The following is a 6,000-nucleotide window of genomic DNA, read 5'->3' on the forward strand; positions in this document are numbered from 1 at the left end:
CTTTTCAACCCACCCAACCATTTTTAAACGTATTTGAGTTACCCGGTTTTGTGAAAACTCTGCTCTATATGGTCATTTACTATATAACTTTGTATCATCCTTTCCTTATTCCCCCCCTGTTATGTCATTATACAATATTTTGTCGTTTCCTAAAACCACTAAAAAAATAAAAAATAATGATACATTTTGTCCACTCCTGAACTATTAACACCACCCTATATAAAACGATATCTATCTAATATACCAAGACCAAAAGATAATAAATACCATCCACCCAAGGACAGTTATAGGTTCTGTACATGGAAATGTTCCTGATGCTTAGTGCAGTGGTCGCTGTGTACTCAGGTTAGATATAACAGCACAGTATAAGCTGTCAGCGTGTAAATACAAGATGATTAAACTGAATGAAGAGCTCAGTTGTAGATCATGTACCAATGCTGCATTGTGCAGTGTAACATGACACCATGCTGGTATCCTCTGATGTAATGTCACAGCCATCCCCTCCTGACCACCGGAGCAGGGAGCCAATAACCCTCTCATCCCAGCAGCATGAACAGAAGGGCGGCCACGCCTGGGGCTGGAAGCTCTATGTCATCAAACATTTATTCTTCTCAGGCCTCCTTGCCAGAAAGTCACTAAACCGTTATTATCCACCCAATGTGTAACTTCAATCTGAGGTTATACAAACCGTTCATCTAAAGATGGATGACTAGACGGCAGCGACATCAATAGTTTGGAGAATCGGTGGAACGTAGGAAAAACACCAAAACAAGTTGTTTCTAACCAGTATCACAAAACATGGCCGTACACAATATACAATCCTGCGACTTCTGTTACTACCGATGTCTCAGGATCTAGCGCGTTACATGGCAAACACAAGTGAATATAGAGACCGCTAGACAGAGCCCCCACATTCATTTCACAAAACACAACAGGGAATTGGGTCATACACCAAATAACAAAAAGTACCTAAATTCTGTGGATGATGCTCTTGTATAATAAACCAACTTTCCTTATAAAAAAAACCTGCACTGGATTAAACAAATGCTGGCAGAATATCTGGTGCTTTCTAGCTCTGGAACAAAAGCCCTGCGGTGAAGCTGCCGTTTTCTTCCCAACTATCCAAAAACTGCTCTCCCGAGATAATCCGGCCCAAGTGTCACCCTCAGACGAGGAGGGCGGATGTAACACTTACAGTAATGACACAACAATAGACATAGGCCTGGCATACACACCCAGTATGAGCTGAAGCGACAGACTTCATATTACCAGGCGACTCCGTACTAAAACATCAGCATTTATGGGTTGCCAATATCTCAATTAGTTTCCTATTTAGGAAACAATGTTAACCCCCCTTTCATTCAAATTGCTGAACTACTTGGCCTGAGCACAAAAGTTGAGTTTTCATAATGAAAGACAGCACAGAGTATAAGTGGAGCAGAAGGAAAGTGCACGGATCAGAGAAGGACATTAACACCTTCACTACCAGCTCCCCTGCAATGCTCTAAAAACACACTGAACACAACCATCAAAACACCAGTCTCTGTTACATGCAATATTCAAGTAATCCTTTGGGTGGGGGGGTTGGGGGGCTTTTTATTTAGAAACAGAAAAGCGAAAATTTTAAATGCAAAGAACAAAGGATTGCTAGAGCCCCACACACTGTCATGTAAGATACTACTCCAGATATCTCACTATGGCCCCATAGAAATAACTATAATATGCACTACATAGAACTATTTTTCAGACACCGGATGTAAACCTCAGAACAAGGAACGTGAGCGATCCCTATGCAGGAATAATGTGAAGTGAGTGTATATCACAGAGCATCTTCCATCAGACATGAAGACATACAATGACTAGCGGACCGCATAGGGTATTATAAAAGGATAACTGCTGTGAGGTCTCCACTGAAGTGAAAGTGGGAATGTCAGACGCCTGTCCTCATATCCCTTTACAGTGGAGGGGTCCTGGACTCCCCAATAAGCTTATGAAAACTGTAAGAGGAGGATTCCTGCAGCCAATATTGGAGAGTATGGGGACAGGAAAGAACAAAAGTGGGAAAGTTCCCATCAGCCTCGTTATGGACTATTAGTAAGAAATGCAATGTTCCTGAATAGGTTTCATTACAAATAACACGTTAATATTGGTCATCATGAACTTCCAACCTCCCACATTTTAACACCGTGAAAGAATCGGAGACATAATCCTCGATCTAAACACCTGTACAGGGTCTTATTACTTTACCTTTTTCTACCCTGAACTAGTTTGTGGCAGAAATTTGGAGCCCTCCATTTAGAACTGATCAGAGTTGCCCCCTTTCCCCCGATAAGCGGCAGCCACCACCAGGTATGGGTACACTATATTGTACACAGCGATGTGCAAAAGAAACTACACACATCCTGCAGAATAACCTCACCCAAATCTCTATTGCAAAACTAGGATTACTTTTCTCTAGCCAATAGTTTCACTACTTTCTTTAACCCACACAAACAGCGCTGACATCACCCTTTAAAAGTTTATTGTCATTACTTGGTAACTTCATATTCTACAGAAACTATTTCTCGACACTTTGCTCTTTAAACCCAATGAAAACACATGTAACTACATTCTTTGCTGCTGATTGCTGTAGGCCCTGCACACAGCCTGTCACAATTCCCTGTGGCAGTGACAACATACAGCACATATCTATCCCTGTAAAATGATATGCAGCATGTAGGAGCTCATACCCAATATGGGATAGGTGGGTACAGAACCCCCCATGACCAAATACAGATGGCAGGGGAAGTCACATCCCAGAGGACCCAGTATGGAGGGCAGAGGGAGCACACACCCCAGAGGACCCAGTATGGAGGGAACACACTCCCCAAAGGACCTGGGCAGGAGTAGGCAGGGAGCACAGACCCCCAGTAAGGAGGGGAGGGCAGGAGTCAGCAAGTATACAGGTGAGCCAGTGAGGAGGACAAGGAGCAATTATGGAGCACAGACCACCAGCATGAAGGGCAGTTATGGAACACAGACCCCCCCAGTATGGAGGGCAGGGGCCAGTAATGGAGCACAGACACCCAACATGGAGGGTGGGGCCAGTAATGGAGCACAGACCCCCCTCAGTATGGAGGGTGGAGGCTGTTATGGAGCACAGACCCCCCCCCCCCCCAGTATGGAGGGTGGGGCAGTTATGGAGCACAGATCCCCCTAGTATGGAGGGTGGGGGCAGTTATGGAGCACAGACCCCCCCCCCCCCCAGTATGGAGGGTGGGGCAGTTATGGAGCACAGACCCCCCCCCCCCAGTATGGAGGGTGGGGCAGTTATGGAGCACAGACCCCCCAGTATGAAGGGTGGGGGCAGTTATGGAGCACAGACCCCCCAGTATGAAGGGTGGGGGCAGTTATGGAGCACAGACCCCGCAGTTTGGAGGGTGGGGGCAGTTATGGAGCACAGACCCCCCAGTATGAAGGGTGGGGGCAGTTATGGAGCACAGACCACCCTCAGTATGGAGGGTGGGCAGTTATGGAGCACAGACCCCCCAGTATGGAGGGTGGGCAGTTATGGAGCACAGACCCTCCTCAGTATGGAGGGTGGGCAGTTATGGAGCACAGACCCTCCTCAGTATGGAGGGTGGGCAGTTATGGAGCACAGACCCTCCTCAGTATGGAGGGTGGGCAGTTATGGAGCACAGACCCTCCTCAGTATGGAGGGTGGGCAGTTATGGAGCACAGACCCTCCTCAGTATGGAGGGTGGGCAGTTATGGAGCACAGACCCTCCTCAGTATGGAGGGTGGGCAGTTATGGAGCACAGACCCTCCTCAGTATGGAGGGTGGGCAGTTATGGAGCACAGACCCCCCAGTATGGAGGGTGGGCAGTTATGGAGCACAGACCCCCCCAGTATGGAGGGTGGGCAGTTATGGAGCACAGACCCTCCTCAGTATGGAGGGTGGGCAGTTATGGAGCACAGACCCTCCTCAGTATGGAGGGTGGGCAGTTATGGAGCACAGACCCTCCTCAGTATGGAGGGTGGGCAGTTATGGAGCACAGACCCTCCTCAGTATGGAGGGTGGGCAGTTATGGAGCACAGACCCCCCCAGTATGGAGGGTGGACAGTTATGGAGCACAGACCCCCCAGTATGGAGGGTGGGGGCAGTTATGGAGCACATACCCCCCAGTATGGAGGGTGGGCAGTTATGGAGCACAGACCCCCCAGTATGGAGGGTGGGGGCAGTTATGGAGCACAGACCCCCCTCAGTATGGAGGGTGGGGGCAGTTATGGAGCACAGACCCCTCAGTATGGAGGGTGGGGGCAGTTATGGAGCACAGACCCCCCCCCAGTATGGAGGGTGGGCAGTTATGGAGCACAGACCCCCCAGTATGGAGGGTGGGGGCAGTTATGGAGCACAGACCCCCCCCCCCCAGTATGGAGGGTGGGGCAGTTATGGAGCACAGACCCCCCAGTATGGAGGGTGGGGGCAGTTATGGAGCACAGACCCCCCAGTATGGAGGGTGGGGGCAGTTATGGAGCACAGACCCCCCTCAGTATGGAGGGTGGGGCAGTTATGGAGCACAGACCCCCCCTCAGTATGGAAGGTGGGGACAGTTATGGAGCACAGACCCCCCCTCAGTATGGAAGGTGGGGACAGTTATGGAGCACAGACCCTCCTCAGTATGGAGGGTGGGCAGTTATGGAGCACAGACCCCCCCAGTATGGAGGGTGGGCAGTTATGGAGCACAGACCCCCCAGTATGGAGGGTGGACAGTTATGGAGCACAGACCCCCCCAGTATGGAAGGTGGGGGCAGTTATGGAGCACAGACCCCCCAGTATGAAGGGTGGGGGCAGTTATGGAGCACATACCACCCTCAGTATGGAAGGTGGGGACAGTTATGGAGCACAGACCCTCCTCAGTATGGAGGGTGGGCAGTTATGGAGCACAGACCCCCTCAGTATGGAGGGTGGGGGCAGTTATGGAGCACAGACCCCCCAGTATGGAGGGTGGGCAGTTATGGAGCACAGACCCCCCAGTATGGAGGGTGGGGGCAGTTATGGAGCACAGACCCCCCAGTATGGAGGGTGGGGGCAGTTATGGAGCACAGACCCCCCAGTATGGAGGGTGGGGGCAGTTATGGAGCACAGACCAACCAGTATGGAGGGTGGGGGCAGTTATGGAGCACAGACCCCCCAGTATGGAGGGTGGGGGCAGTTATGGAGCACAGACCCCCTAGTATGGAGGGTGGGGGCAGTTATGGAGCACAGACCCCCCAGTATGGAGGGTGGGCAGTTATGGAGCACAGACCCCCCAGTATGGAGGGTGGGGGCAGTTATGGAGCACAGACCCCCCAGTATGGAGGGTGGGGGCAGTTATGGAGCACAGACCCCCCCAGTATGGAGGGTGGGGGGAGTCACAGTACAGACCCCGGGACCAGGGAGGGAGGAGGGGGTGGTGGACTGTCACTACCAGTAACCCCATGCCGCTTACCCGTGGACCCGGCGCCCTCGCTCCTCGGCTGGAGATAGCTCAGGGATAAATCTCGGTTCCTCTCAGACGGTTCTTACGGCCACAGGCGCAGCTACAGCCAGCAGGATCCTACGGAGACCAACCGCTCCCCCACAGCCCCTGACAGACACCGCCTGCGGCCAATCACGTGTCACTAAAACACTAGGCCGGGCGTCCCAACCAATGGAAGAGCACAAAGGGCCTATAGGCGGGACAAGGCGCAGCGCAGCGTCAGCAGATGATCCAATCAGAACGCGAGGAAGTCTCTCGATGCAGCAGCTGGGAAAGGGGCGGAACCTAAAGGCAGGCAGACAACTGACAGGAGGGTGAAGCCAATCAGCACGCAGAATGAAGGCGCCTTACACGAGGAGAAGCGGCAGTTGGCTCGGGGCACCGTCTGGCTGCTATAAGTAGTGACAGGCGGGAGACGGCAGGATAGCGGGGTAGTGACCGATGGAGGAGGACTGTAGTGATAACAGCAATCCCGTATAGGGCTGAGGGGGATTTACAT

The 6,000-nt window shown here is 51.7% G+C and overlaps 1 protein-coding gene across 8 annotated transcripts in view; it reads right to left on the minus strand.

The window, feature by feature from the left end:
- MAP4 (microtubule associated protein 4) overlaps positions 1–5,678 on the minus strand; it is a 73,765-nt gene extending 68,087 nt beyond the window's left edge. For 5 of the 8 annotated variants that reach the window (XM_075214210.1, XM_075214209.1, XM_075214208.1 and 2 more), the window contains exon 1: positions 5,472–5,677. The gene's annotated coding sequence lies outside the window, so the exon portion shown is untranslated. Of the gene's footprint in view, positions 1–5,471 lie in introns of all 8 variants that reach the window. The other 3 variants (XM_075214213.1, XM_075214212.1, XM_075214211.1) reach the window with 1 other exon arrangement.
- Between the last annotated feature and the right edge of the window lie 322 nt (positions 5,679–6,000).

The sequence above is a fragment of the Mixophyes fleayi genome, chromosome 5 (genome assembly GCF_038048845.1).
Source record: "Mixophyes fleayi isolate aMixFle1 chromosome 5, aMixFle1.hap1, whole genome shotgun sequence".
In the NCBI taxonomy this organism is placed as follows: domain Eukaryota; kingdom Metazoa; phylum Chordata; class Amphibia; order Anura; family Limnodynastidae; genus Mixophyes; species Mixophyes fleayi.